At 35.9% G+C, this 17,242-nt stretch overlaps 1 protein-coding gene across 1 annotated transcript in view; it reads left to right on the forward strand.

Annotated features, from left to right (window-relative positions):
• LOC150095920 (syntaxin-binding protein 5-like) overlaps positions 1-17,242 on the forward strand; it is a 549,764-nt gene that overhangs the window by 269,948 nt on the left and 262,574 nt on the right. The window lies entirely within an intron of this gene.

Consider the following 17,242-nt stretch of genomic DNA (forward strand, 5'->3'; position numbering starts at 1 on the left):
AATTCCACTATGTCCTCTGCATCAGTCACTCTATTCCCATTTTTATCCCACAATATCATTCTTCCACAGTCATTTCTCCTCCTACTGGCCACATAGCTAAAAAATTCCCTAGGATTTTCTTTGGATCTTAGGGCCAATCTCCTCTCATATTCCAGTTTCGCTTTGCTTACCACACTAGTCACTCTTCTGGCCTGTGTCTTATATTCCTCATGCATCTCTTCACCTGTCTCCTTATATCTCTTCAATAGCCTCTTTTTTGCATGCAATTCCTGTTTAATATTGTTTGTCATCCACTTTACTCCAAATTGCGTCCTCTTCTTCACTCGTGGTATACAACTTACCATTGCTGATAACAAATATTCTTTCACAATTTCCCACGCACTAGTGATATCCCGGCCTTCCAATTCCTGCCTCCATGAAACTTCCCGAAGTTGACATCTAAGACTATTATAATCGCCTGCTTTATAATTCCACATAAGTTCCTATCTCTTTGATACTCCTGCATGTCTATTCATTTTCCAAGTCAAAACCATATGGTCACTCTCTCCAACTGGTGGGAGAGATGTCATCTCAGTTATTATCAACTCTTCTGATGCTATAACCAAATCCAAAACTCTTGGTCCTCTTGTTCCTTCTGTTACATGTTGCCTAAGACATTTGTCCCTTAAGAATTCTAGAAATTCCATTCCCCTATTGCTACATGCATCTTCCTCTCTCCAATACTACTGTAGTTAAAATCTCCTATAACAATCATTCTTCTTGCACTTGCCAAACTTAACTGTCTAAACATCTCCTGGTCCCCATCCTCTGTGCTCCTGGGTCTGTAGCAACACTCCACTAAATATCCTGTCTTACCTACCTCTTCCTCACTCCATATGCTCTCAAAATCATTTGTCTCACTTCTTTCCAAAGCCTCCACTCTTAGAGAACATAGGTCGTCACTTATCATAAGCAGTACCCCACCACCACGCTTTCCCCTCCTATCCTGATGAAAATTGCTGTACCCAGCGACTTCTGTTCCTGTTATTATATCCCCTTCTGTCAACCACGTCTCAGTGATCCTAATAACTTTTTGGTCAGGCTGATGCTATCTCCACCACCAATTCCTCTCCCTTATTCCGAATACTCCTGGCATTAGTATAAAGGATATAAATGCTGTTGTTTCTATACCCAGCATTATTCCCTCTAAACTCCACTGGGCTCAGTGTTAGCTGATGTCGTCCCCCCCCCTTCTCCCAAGTTCCCATTCCCACAAGAGGCCACTCCTGCTACCATCCTCCCTGGGACACACTGACTTGTTCAGAACAGCAATCTCTCCAGATACCTATGTCCTTCCTCATTCAAATGTAAGCGGTCACTCGCATACAATTCCTCTCTGTGCTGAAATGCACCCCAAGCATCCATATATTCCAGTCCTCTCTTGTCACACATTTTAGCTATTATGTCATTCAATATTACTGTTCTTCTGCTCAGCTTATCATTATTATTTCTAGGCAATGCACACACACCATCTTTCCTCTCTGTGTCTTCTTTCGTACCACCTCAAGCAAGAATCTCATATCTCTCGCTGCCCTATTTACACCACCACCACTCAAGTCAGTTCCGGTTCTTTCCATAGCAGCACAAAAATATTTCTATCTTTTCAACCATAGCAGGGACACCATCATTTACCACACCCTCGAGGTAGGTTAAGCTGAGGTTGAAATGCTGGATCATTTTCTTGGTGGCTTCAAGAATATCAGTGCCTTTTGTCATTCCCTTTGTAGGTACAAGATCTAGCAGTTCTTCTGTCACAGTGCATTGTTGATCAATGCCACAAACAAAGATAGTCAGTTGTGCTGTGACCTTCACATCTGTGCTCTCATCTAAAGCAAATCAATATGACATAAATTCGAACGACTGTTTTTTTAAAGTTTCTTCAATGTCATTGGCAAGTTCTTCGACATGTCGTGCTACAGTTACCCCAGGCAAACTCATTTTTTTAAACACTTCCTTATTATTTGGGCACAAAATTTCCCCAGCAGTGATGAGACATTCTTTCATAAACTTGCCATCCAAGAAGGCTTTTGATTTTTTAGCAATTTTTTCAGCGATTACATAACTTACTTTGATGCATGCTTTGCTCTCTTCCCTCTGCCTTTTAAATATACCCTTCCGGGATTTTAAATCAATTTGGAGAAGTTCACTTTGTCGACATGAAGCTGCCTTTGAAGGTGATCGAAATTGGATGCATGCTTTGTCTTAGTGTCAATTTATACTGTATTCTTTTGATACTGACACTGACTCAGGACAAATTGAACACACTGGCTTATCGTTGATCAGTACAAAAAAATGTACAAATTGGTCCACTTTTCATTAAAAACCGACAAGAATCACTTGATTTATGCTTTTTACTCATAGATGCCATGGTAATGGAAGGTGAACCCTAAACATGATCCAAAATGGCCATGTAATAACGGTTATTATCCACCGAATGTCCTACACTAATGAAAAAAAGTTTGGCAATATAAAACCACAATAGGCTAACGTGATGAACCTGCATGCGCTTCTACACGAATATCTCACTGTTCACGACTGACTGACTGTGGATGAGATCCTGTTGTATTTATTTGAAAATAACTAAGTATCGAGAACCTTCCAGATGTAACTGGAAGGCACTAGACAGCACACTTGAATGAACTACTGCTTCAGCTATCTACCTGCAACGTTAGTACTATTACTTAAGTATTGTTTGGCACTGGTAAATGGCTGAAGAAGCATGTCTATTTAATATTTATTTTTATAGGATTTTATGTAAAGTATCAAATGCATAGCATTCCTTGTGAATCTGGAAAGCATCTTACAATTCTAAATACCGCAGTATAGCTTAGTGGCCTGCGGGCTTCATTGAAATTATTTTTTATTTAATCGAGTTTTAATGTTAAGTAGTTATTTTTTCAAAATGGTCAGCGGACCACCACAAAGAGCTCTGCAGGCCACAGGTGGCCCGTAGGCCATGCATTCAAGACCCCTGCCTTACACATAAGCAAATGAGAAAAACAAAACAACTACTATGCATCACCACAGCAAATACAAACTTGAAAGACTTTTTGGAATCAGTAGCAAATTTAATAAACTAACCCAATTGAAATAAATATTGTTGTGTTAAACTTCTCAAGATTTATTAATTCTTGGTTAATTAATTCGAGGTTAGCTACCATAACCTACGGAGGATGCTGCTCTTGGGGCTTCAAGTCCAACGTCTTCCATTTATTGTGTGTGTATGTGTTTTTGTGTATGTTACAATTTTCATATTGCATCCTAGAAGATGTCTCTGTGACTGATGCAAAACACTGCAGCTAATAAATCTGTTTAATTATTTCTTTGTGCTGTTTTCTTTCCATTAAAGCTAATTATGAAAGACAAGTGACCGAAATTGTGACAGGTCTGTTGAACGCTTCCTGTGAGGACAGAGTGAAGATCTGTGGGTTAGAAAGGCTAGTTGATAGGCAGTAGAGAGGGGGATATTGGTAGAAACCTATAAGCTATAAACGAATTTTATGACAGAAAATACTTTTTTTTTTTTTTTAGAACATGGTAGGTAATGGGAGAGCAAGGGTCATCTCCCTGGTAATGGTGTAACAGTATGGTTATCATGGATGTATGTATTTGGAATTTTTGCTTAGATAGGATGAATGGATGGTGTGGATTGCCAGAGGCATTTGTGAGTACTCTTTTGGTGAATGAGTTCAAAGAGAAATATATCATAGGGATTTTGTAAATGATCGTTTGTACAGATTTCACATAAGTTTTTGACTTCTTGCAGCTACCCAAGAAAATAATACTAACACGATAACTGAATTTTGAATTTTCATAGAGTGAATTCATTTGTGTTTCTTAGGTGTGCAAATACAATGAACTCTCACTGTAGCAATGAAAATGTCTTGATTCCTGTGGTCCTACAAGTTTATTATAGTGAGAGTCAAATTCCTTAACATTTCATAAATGTTTCTGAATCTTAGTAATCATACAGCAAGGCTTTAACTCAACAATATATTATAATGAAATAAGATATGTAATTTATTAAGCTCCTAATTTTTTGCTGAATTTCAAATCATTAGTCATCAACGTTGGAACCCAAAAGCACTTGTCACAGAACTTAAAGCATTATAATCAGCTAATCATGGAAATTGACTAATAGAAAAACAATAAGCTTTGCCCCAGGATAACTGTGTTAGTCTACAAAATATTGGTGGGGGGGGGCAGTGGCTGATTTCTTCCACCTCATCATAAAGTTTCAGAACTTTATTTTTTAAGAGCACAAATGTTTTGTACTTTGAGCAAAAATTCAGCAAGTAATATAAAAAGTAAAAATTCAAAAAAGCAAAAATTCAAAAAAGCAAAAATTCAAAAAAGCAAGGAATTTAAAAAGTAAAAATTCAGCAAGGAATATAAAAATCTTTGAAATTTTAATTTTCAAGCTCTATAACAAAAATTCTTTGAACTTCCTATTCTCTCCTTATTTTGATACAACAAACTTCAAAAAAGCTTAGACTGCAAAGTGTGGCAGAAACCAATTTTAAAATCCCATTTGTGAGAGCATGCATCTAAACTGAAAGAACAGTTATAAGTTTCATCTTAATACGATGTAATTATAATGACTTTTATTTCTAGTTCTGTTCATGTCTGACATATTAATTTTGTTTCTTCTTTTGTTTTTATACCATTGAATTATCACCTGAGGCAGGTGCCTTGTTTCCCCCCCCCCAGAACTGGGCCTGCCTATCATGATCAACTCGTGTTTAAGCCAGATTGAGTGAATGTGGTAAGAAGTCACGTTCTCTCAATCTGGTTTTTAAAATACACATTGCATGGAATGGGACCATACCTTTGAAATCCAGTTCTGTTTTCTAAAGATTTCTGAATCATTTATTGGAATCATTTTTTGTAATCATAATAAATGAATTTTGTAGGATATTTATTGCTTTCTTTAGAGCTGTATCAGTAAAACAGATCAAGAAGGTTCTGTTGGTTAGGGTCCATATTATTTCATATTTTTGTGTAGGATGATGTGACTGTTCAGAAGGTACTTTCTGGTATGAATGGGCTTTCTGCAAATAAGGAATGATAAATTTCCAGATGGATTCCCTAGACCCAAGACATCAAGGTATAGTAAACTTTTTTGGTTTTCCATTTCTATGTGAACTTTATGCAGGGCTGTATATTATTTAGATGTGTTTAAAATTTATATCACAATCATTGGTCCAGGTTGGGAAAAAAAAAAAAAAAAAAAACATTGCACTTTGTGGTATAAAGTTTTTTTTTTTTTTTTTTTTTTGAGTATTCCTCATATGGATTTTTTATTGGTAATCAAAAGGAAAGGTGCAAGGCCCACTTATACCAAAGGATATCTCCACAAACAGATGATACCATCATCATCATCTCTCATATAAATTACAAAATTAATGGATCCTATCAGCAAAGCCTCCTTGATCTGTTTTATGGTTTAATAGATGTGAAGAAAGAATAAAATATCATACAATTTTCTTGTGATTCTGTTTAAGTCTTTAAACAAACCAAAACTGACGATAAAAGAGACTCAAAGGTAATATCACCATTCTATATGTACACCTCCAAATCAAAAAATTAGAATCAAATAAAATATGTTGAATGATTTGCAATTCTAATTTATTGCATAGAAAATAATTATTACCAGATATAAAACTAGCATAATAATCTAAATCTCATGCTTTGTAGATTATATAATCATGTAAACACATAAAAAGGTAATATAAATGATAAGAAAACTGTTATTCAAAAACATTCACAAAATTGAATAATTTTTAAAGTGGTTCAAAATATTAGAATATTCCAAATTTTTCCGATTGGTTTTGAGGAGAGCATAGAAATAAAGTATATTTCAGTAGCTGTCAACTGACTCGTGTGTGAGGAATCATTTGCACGTGGATTTCAGTTAATCATTTGTTAAACATGGGTTAAACAAGTAACATATCAGAAGCTAAGAAGTTTTGTATAGTGTCTCTACACAAATAAGGCCAAACTCAACAGTCTATAGCTAAGGAATTGAAATGTTCACAAGCAAGTGTGAGTTAGAGTATTGAGACTGTATTCTAATAACTGAGTTTTCAATATAATTACTACAGTAGCAGTTGAAAAGTAGTAACTATATCAAGAGATGAGAAGAGATTGAAGAATATTGTGAAGAAAAACTGCTTCTGAAGTGTAAGGTATTTACACAAGAGATGGAAAGAACTAGATGTGAATGTGTCTAAATCTACGACATTGAGATGACTTCACAAATTGGGTTTTAAATCACATCTGCCTAAGACAAAGCTACTTATGACTTCCAAGCAAAAGACAGCTAACGTGCGATGGTGTAAGCAAAGACCATTGAGGACTGGAAAAAAAGTACTTTTTAGTGATGAAACTATGTTTTGTGTGTCCCATGGTCATCAAGGGATACGTGTTCATCTAAGCAAGAAGCGTGTAATAAAGAATGCATGAAACGTTCAATGAAATTTGTACTGTCATGGTATGGGCCTATATGGCTGGAGAGGGTCTAGGTAGGCTGTGTATTGTGTACAAAAGATTCAATTCCAAGGTGTACCAAGAAATTCTTGAGCACTTTATGTTACCACATCAGAAGATTTATGTGATGGTGATTTCCTTTTAAGGCAAGATTCAGTTTCTTGTCACACTTCCAAGACTACTTCTAAATGGCTCAAAGAAAGGCAAATCAATATAATTTCTTGGCTGGTATATTCACCAGATTTAAACCCCATTGAGAATTTGTGGGGAATTATGAAGAAACATCTGCAAGAAGTTCCCCAAGAGACAAAAATGAACTTGTTTCTAGTCTGCAGACCATATGAGCATGTTTTGATAAAAAAAAGACTGTGAACCACTAGTAAATAATATGCCCAACCATTTACGAACGGTCATAAAAGCTAAGGGGGATGCAACAGATGCAACAAAATACTAATTATCATGTTGTTTCCCTTTGAATGTAATTTTTGTGCATTTATTTTTGCATTATTCTATTATTTTGAACCACGTTAAAAATTATTCTAATTGTATGAATATTTTCAAATAAGTTTTTCTTATAATTTATGTTGCATTTTTATGTGTTTCATGGTTATATAATCTAAGTACATAGATTTAGATGATGCTAATTCATATTTGGTAATAATTATTTTCTATGCAATAAATTAGAATTGATAATTCAACAAATAATAATTCAACACAATTTCTTTGATTATTGTAATTTTTTTGATTCAGAGGTGTACGTGGTATGGCAGATAAGTTAAAGCATATTGAATAGATAAAACTTGAACATATCTTTCACCATCCATAACACTATTTGTTTCTTTGTCATCTTATAAAAGAAAATAGTTCTGACTTGTGTCACTTTACACAGTCATTTGCAGATGCATAATTTCATAGTTTAAGCTGTTTGGAAGGAAGATAGTTTCCTTCGGATCAGATAAACATAAAATATTTATGATTTTTTGGACTAGGAATGGATTGGAAAGCATGCCATAAGCCAAAAAGTAACTTCTATTTCCATGTGTGTTCTTCAACATCCATGTAGTCCTTTGAGCTATTCTGCCCACTTTTTTTTTTAGCAACATGCCTTCTGAACTTCAACCTCCCTGTCTACCATCACTCCCAAATCCCATCATCAGGTTCCTGCAGTCTTCCAGAAATTTTCAGCATGAACTACAATTATGGAAATTTTCATCCCAAAGTACATAATCTTGCACTTTGCCACATTATACGGAAAGTCGCTATCTTCTACCCCTACTATCACTCTGTTTAAATCATACTGCCTCAGTTTTGTATCATCAGCTGTTGGTTTTCCCTTTTAGTCATTTCCGACCATAGGTGACTTTGTAGGCATTGCCCAAAAAGTATTCCTTGTGAGATTTTTTTTTTTTTTTTTTTTTTTTTTAACAGGGTTGTTCATCATTGCTTTCCCCAACCCTCCAGTTTTATCTGGGCTCAGGACTGGCATATGGCTGGGATGTATTCATGACTGTAATCCATGTGTATTCAGGCAGGGACGTGCCTGCAATATGTGCAATGTGTGTGATGCACACAGATTCCAGGATAGTAAAGGCGCCAAAGATTTGGTATGATATTTTAAATAAAGTGTATTTTGTCGGCAAAATACTGCAGTCTTCATCTATGAATCTCCAACTTGCTTTAGATACATTGAATGATCTGAATCAATTTTTAAACGATTATAGGTCTGATGAAACTTTATTTTTTTTAACAAAGTAGACTTTATTTTTTTCCAAATTATTTTTGTTGTTTTTGTTTTTGTACCCTTCTTGTATGTTTATTTTTTTATAATTTTTTTTGTAATTTCTGCTTTTTGTTCAATAAACTTATAATTAATATATTTTGTATTTCATTTTTACTCACTGATACATTTATATAAAGTGATAGTGATTTTTAATTGGGGACGAGCGGTATAGGGGTGCCAATTAAAGTTTTGCACACAGGTGTCAGACACTACTGGCGCACTCCTTTATTCAGGGGAGGTTTGCCTGTTATGGGAGATGAAAAACCTGAGTTTCTCGGTGAAAAAAATCCCCTACCTCCATATGAGACCGGCTAACTCACCTTTAGTTGAAAGAGACCAGATAAAGATTCCTCACATCACTGATGGGTCTCGAACCCAGGTCTTTTTGACCAAAGGGCTTTGTCTATACTGACTGATCTACAGAGGCTCCCGTATCATCAGCAAACAGTTGGATATTCCTCCTGAAATTATTTCCTGTATCATTAATGTATGAAACAAGTGGCAGCAGTCCTGCATCATTCCACTGGTATCCTGTTTTCTCATGTATTCTAGTCGACAATATACTACTCTCTGATGTTTATCTGTCCATTAATCTTTCTGCCAGCCACCCTCTTATCTGTGCCATCATCTTCATACCACTCCCCTTTGATCTGGTTTACATAATAGACATAATAGATTTCCAAAAAGTATCCTATCAGCTGCCTTTGCAAAGTACAGCAGCATCATGGCATAAATTTTCCTTTTTTTAACTCAACTGTCACTTCCTTATGAAAAGTGAGAACATTACTAAGGAAGGACCTACTCTTCAAAGTTATACTATTTCTTTCTACCTGTTTCTGAATTCTGTATTTAACCAACTTTTCTAGTCCCTTAAATACAACTCCTAAGATAGTAACTGGACTGTAATTTACTACTTCTGTTAGGGCAGCTCTGAATGTAATAAATAACAATCTGTAGACCAGTGGTTTCGTGACTGGTGAATCCATCTGAAACTATTGCCATTCATCACTCCACAGTGAGCTATTGTGGTGAATTATGGCCCAAACTTCCAGATGAATCAAATAGAAATAAAATAGCTATCATACTACCTACAACATGAGGCAAATAAACATCAAGGCAGAGATTGTTAAGAATCTCCGAGTAAACTAGTTTACACTGATCAGACTTGTTCTTGAAACTTTAAATAGTAGAACTACCAACAATTATTATTATTATTATTATTATTATTATTATTATTATTATTATTATTATTATTATTATTACCCCAAGACCACATGGAGTCAAAGACTCTTCTGGGAGGTCCTTTTATCACACACACACATCTCATCATACCATGTCTTAAACTCGCTCAAACTCCTTGCAGACACCACACTCTCAGGCAAGGGGCATTCTAATCATTCACAACTCTGCACGAAAAAAACCTGCCTCTCACTCCCCTATTCACACCCTCTTTATACAGTTTCCAGGGATGATCTCTGGTTCTCCCCTGATCTCCCACTATTCTCTGTAGAACTTCTCCACCATTGATCCTATAACAACCCCTTACTTCTACATTTCTACTTCTACTTCTACACGTCAGTGTCCTCTGCATCATTCCCAGAAGCCTTTGTGTTGTCTTCACAATTTTGGGGATATGTCACCTAAATTTTAGATTCTTATCAACTATCACCCCCAAATCTCTTATTTCCTCTACCTCCAACAATATATTCTTACCAAGCATAAATTCTGCATCCCATCTTTATTTTCCAAATTTTAAAACCTTACATTTTGCAACATTGAACTCACATCCCCATTTCCGTGCCCAATCACTCAATTTATTCAAGTCTTCTTGCAAGGCCACAACATCTTCACTATTCTTTATGGTTCATCCCAACTTTGCATCATCTGCAAACAACTGAATATCTCCATCCCAATCTTTGCCAATATCATTAATATACAAGTTAAACAGTAATGCCCCTAAAACAGAAGACCCCTGAGGCACTCTACTAGTGACTTTCCTTTTCCTGGATATCGCACCCCCCATACACAACTTGTTGATACCTATCAGATAGCCAGTCTCCAATCCAATGCACTAATCTAATATCCAACCCCATCTGCTCTAGTTTTACTGTCAACTTATCATGAGATACTCTATCAAAAGCCTTTGCAAAATCCAAGTATATTACTATGTATCCTTCTCCTATGTCCAAGGAAGCAGTCACTTTATTGTAATAGGTAAGTAGATTACTAAAACATGATCTCCTTTTTGCAAATCCATGTTGTCCATCAAAGATAATACCATTGTTGTCAACCCAACTCTGGATCCCAGTTCTCACAAGCTTCTCCAACAACTTAACCACAACACCTCACACACAGATAGGCCTATAGTTTGATGCTTGAGTTTGATCACCTCCTTTATGAAGTGGCACAATCTCGCCCTCCTTTCACTCCTTAGGAACTTGACCAAGTGCAAGACTCGTATTAAAAAAATATGTCAAGGCAGGTGTCAACTCCTTGGCACATTCCTTCAGAATATGCGGTGATATATTATCAAGTCCCACAGCCTTATTTACATCTAGTTTACTCAACTCCCCAAACACCTCTTGCTCACTTACAGCCAGTCTCTCCTCCCCATCATCAACTGCTCTTAATCTCTCCATGAAGTCACATTCACAAGATTGAAAGATCTTTATGAACTGCTCATTAAGTATCTCCACCACACATTCTGCAACCGCTGTCTTTATATCATTTTCTCCAATCAATGTCATCCTTCCGTAATCATTATTTCTTTTGCTGGCTACATATTGAAAGAACTCCCTAGGATTCTTTTTGGCTTCATTAGCTAACTGCTGTTCATACCTCTCTTTAGCTACTCTCACCAACCAAGTCACCCTCCTTGCCTGGTCTTTATAGACTTCATGAAATTGGTTATTTCCACTTCTCTTATGCTGCCTCAGGACTCCACTAGCCCATCTATGTTAGTAAAGGTCAAGGTATCACTTTATTCAGGTCTCCAAGAGGCAAAGCAACTGAAATGGAACATTCTTGGATTGTGCAAAGTTCGATGTGATGGTGAAGAAATTCTTCCCCAAGATAAGGAAAGAATCAGTAGAGGGTTCTACTGATTCTACTGACTCTATAGATCCAGTGTAGCTCAGTGGAAGTGGTGTTTGCACTCCTTAGTGCGAAACCGTCCCAAGATAGACTTAAGTTCAAGTCTAATTACTGACTAGAGGAACTTTTTCTAAGCTTTTTTTCAACCGCTTCCCAAGTTAGTTGATCTCTGGCACAGAGAAATGGGTTTTTCGTCCCGTAAAATCAAGAAAATTGACTGTAGAATCCACACTATTTCAGACATTAAAAATATTGTGTTAGAGTTAGGGACCACGAGATGACAGCACTTTTTGAGTGGTCTCTCTAGTACGGGTTGCTTAAATTAGTGATAATTTAAGAACCCCATAGTTGCTTAAATATTCGATCTGGCTATCTCTGATTGGCTACCAGTGGAGACCGAACTGTCCACTCCACTCCAAAATTAGATAGAACTAAAATGGCCTTGCCTATTTCCTATACGGGAACCAAAGGCGTTACTGTTATACTGTTGTCCAGTCTCAAAAAGTGTACTCCCAAGGTCATTCAAGTAGTATACTTGACAACAATGATAAGTAATACTGATAAAGCAATTGAAGACTTCTGTTGTGATGTATCATAACATTACAAAAGGAAAACATCATTTTAAAATTGTCATGTGAGACTTTAAAATACCAAAATTGGCACACAAATCAGATGAAAATTCAATGGGAAGTTTTGGGCATGGCATAAGATGTGATAGAGGAGCATGACTCAGAGAATTTGTGGAAAGAAAACAAAATCTGTACATAATGAATGCTTGAATTTTTTTCAAAAAAAGAAAGAAAGAAAGAAGGAAAAAGGAAATAAAAAACATAGAAAGAACCCAAAGTCCAAATGGAAAAAACTGTGAAATTAACTTTATCCTCGGTGACAGAAGAAACATATTTCAGAACTGTTCTCTTAATCAGCACACTCACCAATGGAAGCGTTCATGGTATAGTATATGGACAGTTTATTTTTTTGGAAATTTATTGCCATAAAGAAAGAAGGAAAATGTTTGGTAAAATCAAAACAAAACATAAATGCGCACAAACTGTGTTAAAAAAGAAATATTCCAACATGAATTAACAATGGATTTAAAAATCTTAATATAGATGACAATTCTGATCTATCAGAAAGTAATGGCATTATAAGCCAGAACCTTTTGCAATATTCACTTGAAATAGCTGGTACCACAGAACAAAAGTTCTGAAGAAACAAAGAGAAATGAAACAAACTGGATGCGTACTGAATAAAACTAAATGTGGAAAACAATCAAAAAATTCAATTGTAAACTCATACAACAAATTGTCGAAGATACCCAGAGCCTCAAAAAAGCCAAACAGTAATTGATGAACAGCCATAAACAAATGGTTGCAGTCAAACTGCAAGATGGGAGTCTAGCCATATACTAATATGCTGTAGCAAAAAGAAATGAAGAATTTACTCCATATTATATTAGGATGAAAAATAAATGAAGTATACAAATAAATAAAGCATTCAGAAAATTATAGTCAATATTCAAAACCAACTTTCCTTTTTTAGACATAGTGGTAAGCCTAAAGAGAAAAGTTTTTAACCAGTGCATTCTCCTTATATTGACATATGGCTGCAAAACATTTACGTTAAGTGTGAAAAAATTTCAAAAACTAAGAATAACACAATTGATTACCCTTATTATGTGACATCTCCAAGGAGTCCAAGGACTCGTAGGGAGGGTGCTCTACTCTCCATCTCCACCACTTAATCCACCAACTATATAGAATGCCACTACCACCATCATTATCAACTCACAACACCATCTACTGCCCACCACCATGACTAGTATTTTTTTGTGTGCAAATTGCATGCATTCTCAAGGCAAATTTGTCTGTTGTAGGATGAAAAACCCAAGTTTCTGGGAGGAAAAAATCCTGCTACCTCAACAATGAGATCGGCTAACTCACCTTCAATTGAAAAAAACCCGTATAAAGATTCCTCGTCACAATGAGAATCAAAGTTAGGCCTTTTCCAATCAAAGGGTGCAATGTACTGTCATTCTTACAATTGCACTATGGCGGCACTTGATATTGATATTCTGTAGTAAAAAAAAATTACTCACTATTGTATTCGGATGAAAAATACAAATAAATACAGCATTTAGAAAATTACAGTCAATATTCAAAAGTCAACTTTCCTTTTTTAGACATAGTGGTAAGCCTAAACAGAAAAGTTTTTTTTAAAAAATAATTTAGTAGCTAAAGATGTATGCTTTGGTATCACAAGAGGAATACTTGGATAAGAATTCAAACCAAAGTCTTAACATCATAGAGTGAGTGAAACATCTGAAGTAGTAATCAGCTAGGCGTATTGCTTGAAGGCAAGACCAGTGATAGATAAAAAGAAGTACTAAATTGGATCCCACAGGAAGAAAAATGACTACAATGCCAACCAGAATCATTAGAAATGGATGAGATCATCAGATTTAACAGGCGTGACATTGGTAAAGAAAAGCCACTGATAGATGATGGTCTTGGAGTCATCTTGGAAAAGCCTCCGTCCAGCAGTTTATTGATAATGGCTGGTGATGATATAGCTATTTCTTATTGAACCACTAGTAGATGAAGGCCTTTCCAAGATGACTCCAAGACCATCTGTAAGTGATCCATAAGTAAGTGATCTAATTTAGAAGTATCTAACGTGCATTGGTTTTCAGTCTTCATAACCCCATTTCTGCTAACATTATACTCTCTAATTGGAGTGCCCAGTTGCAAACATACATTGTTACATCTTGAGTTTGTAGGAGCTTAAAGATGAGTTGTTTTAGAAAATAATTAGCCATAATTGATTTATTTGTTCTGGATTATTATATTTATGAGTGCTTGCTTGTAAGAGTTACTTGCATGTCTGTGCGCTTTTAAGAGATATTATTTTTGTTATAGGGACAGTAAAGATTGAAACCGGGTCTGTAGCCTTTCCTAATGCATAGTATTATACATGTCTGCAAGGAGATGTGCTTTGCATTATGGGAGATACTAAGACAAGGAGTGATGAGAGCTTGGTCCACCTTTACGACGAGTTGCCTCAGTCCTCAAGATACTTCAGGAGCAAACTTTGTTTGCTTACACTTGGTTAAAGGATTAAACTAAATGTATTTAGTTTAATTATATCAATCATATCTCTCCCTTCTCCTCCTGTTCACAATGCGTGGCATTTTTCCTCAATCTGTCTTCATATTCCAAAGATACCACCTTACGCAGTCTTCTCTGGACTCCTAATATATCCTCATCACCATGAAAACATGGTGACCAAATCTGTTAGATGAGACCTAATCAAGGTCAATACCATTCATGGTATTGGCTAATGGAATTAGATCTAAATCTTTTGATATTAAGACAGGATTGAAGCAAGAGAATGCCCTTTTACTCATGCTTTGAATTTAGCATTAGAAAAATATATTCGAAAAACTGTACAAGATAACACAAGAAGAAAATGCAGAAGACATTAGAATAACATTCAGAAAACTCAAAACTTCTGCTGGAAAAACTAGGCTGGAATTGAAATGGGTTACAAATCAACCAGGATAAAATTAAATATTTAAAAGTATGTAGAAATTACAATCAAGGAAGAAATGATTAGTTTATCATCAGTAACCTGAAATTTAAAAGTGCTGCTTCTTTTAAATATCTTGCAACATTGATTACTCGAGGTAATAAAATTAGTACAGAAATACAAGCTAGATTACATACCTCCAATAGATCTTATCATTCACTACATCATTTACTATTTTCAAAAATTCTGTCCCAGAGTTAAAACAGAAATATACAAGGCATCCATTAGACCTGCTGTTTTATATGCAGCAACCAGGAGCATGCAATATGCAAATGCTCTGCAGATGCTTGAAAATAAAATCCTCAGAAAATCTGTGGACTTATAAGAGATAACACAACACTTGAATGGAGAAGAAGACATAATCAAAAACTATATGAACTCTATAGATCTCCACTTCTATCTTAAGAAATCAGAGCTTACAGATTGAGATGGCTTGACATATCGAAAGAATGGATGAGGGAGAAAATGGCTAAATAAACATTCAAGATGAGAACTGAAAGATCACAACCTAGGGGAAGATTGTATCAGTGCTAGGCGAATAACATCCCAAAATACTTAGCAAAGATGGAATCCTGTACTGGGCTGAAAGAGCTCAAGACAGAAAGGAATGGATAAGTTCATACCTGCAGCAAGAAAACCTTAGAGATTCAAGCAAGCTAAAGAACAAGAAGAAGCCTTATCACTACCTTTGTGAAGTGGAACAATTTTACCTTCCTTCCACTCCTTTGGAAATTGTGCTGTTGCAAGGCTCTTGTTAAACAGGTATTCAAGGCTGATGCTAACTCCATGGAACATTTCCTTAAGACGTGGTGATATGTCATCAAATTATATAACCTTATTGACATCAAGTTTACTTAACTCCTCACGTACCTCTTGCTCACTCACCAGTAAACCATTTTCTCCCATTTCCTCTACACATGAGCTTCTCATGATTTCCCAGCAGTGCAGATGAAACACTCTGTTGAATTAATCACTGAATACCTTGACTCTGTCCACTGCAGCACTTACTTATTTACCATTTTTTATTGATTAACATCATCTTGCCACAGTCATTCATCTTTCTGCTTGCCACATGTTGAAAAAACACCCTAAGGTTTTCTTGAACTCATTTGCTAATTTCTACTTATTTCTGCACGTTTGCTGTCCTTACCAACTGAGTCAATCTCCTAGCCTGCTCATTATACTCTTTGTGCAACTGATTATTACCATTATTCATCTTGTGCTTCCCCCCACTGTACCTTCCTCCAGATTTCATTTTTAATCCCTTCATTCACCTATTTGACACTTATCTTATTCAGCTTTCAGAATACATTGAAAGTAAATATCTCTTGGTTATTTCTTGAATGTTGTTAAATATCTCTTGGTAATTTCTTGAATGTTGTTAAATATCTCTTGGTCAGTTTCCAAGCAGCATTTATCTCCTTCCCAGTTAACTTCTCATTTCCATGCTGGAGTTTCAAGCTTTCTCCTAAGTTTTTCATAATCACTTGCCTCGTAATTCCATATATGTCATTTCCTCACAGAAGTCTTCACATGGCTATCCACTACCCAGGTAATCACTTCATGATCACTGCACTAATTGTAGGGAAACATGACTCCCTACTCAAAATTACATTCTCTGACTAAATGATATGACCTAAGACTCTCAATCTTCATGTACCCACTCCCCCTTTACACACTGTCTAAGATAGTTGTCTCTCATGAACTCAAACAAATTATAGAAAATGGAAAGGAATCAAAAAGAAGAGGGAAAAGAGTATTTCTAGAAAAATCATGAACCTTAGCAGTCAGAATGCTCGGTCAAAGTAGAAATGCACCATTGCTGTATTGGTCAAAAAAAAAGAAACATAATTAGATATACTCTTAACAGACATGATTTGATGTAATGAAAAAAAAATTCAACATGATTAGGTAGTCTTTATACTTATTTATTTATTCTTAGCAAAAGGAATACAGAACAGCTACAGAACAAGTCAATGTCCAGTCTGGAAAGTCAATCCAAGGCCTCATCCATCACCTTGTGGATGTCCTGTAGGCCACCACCGTGAAATTGGCATCTTGGGCAGTCGTTCACAATATGAGTAATTGTCTGAGCCATGGGAGAACAATCACAATAAGGGTGGTCTAACAGCCTCCATTTATGTAGTAGGTAGCTACATCTGCTTTAGTTAGTTCTGATCCTGTTGATTGATGACCAAATCTTCTTAGGAAGAGCAAAACCAGGCTGCAGAGCAGGATCTTCTACCAGGGAGC

Source organism: Typopeltis vanoorti, chromosome 19 (assembly GCF_054136105.1).
Source record: "Typopeltis vanoorti isolate ZY-2024b chromosome 19, IOZ_Tvanoo_1.0, whole genome shotgun sequence".
NCBI classification, from domain to species: Eukaryota; Metazoa; Arthropoda; class Arachnida; order Uropygi; family Thelyphonidae; genus Typopeltis; species Typopeltis vanoorti.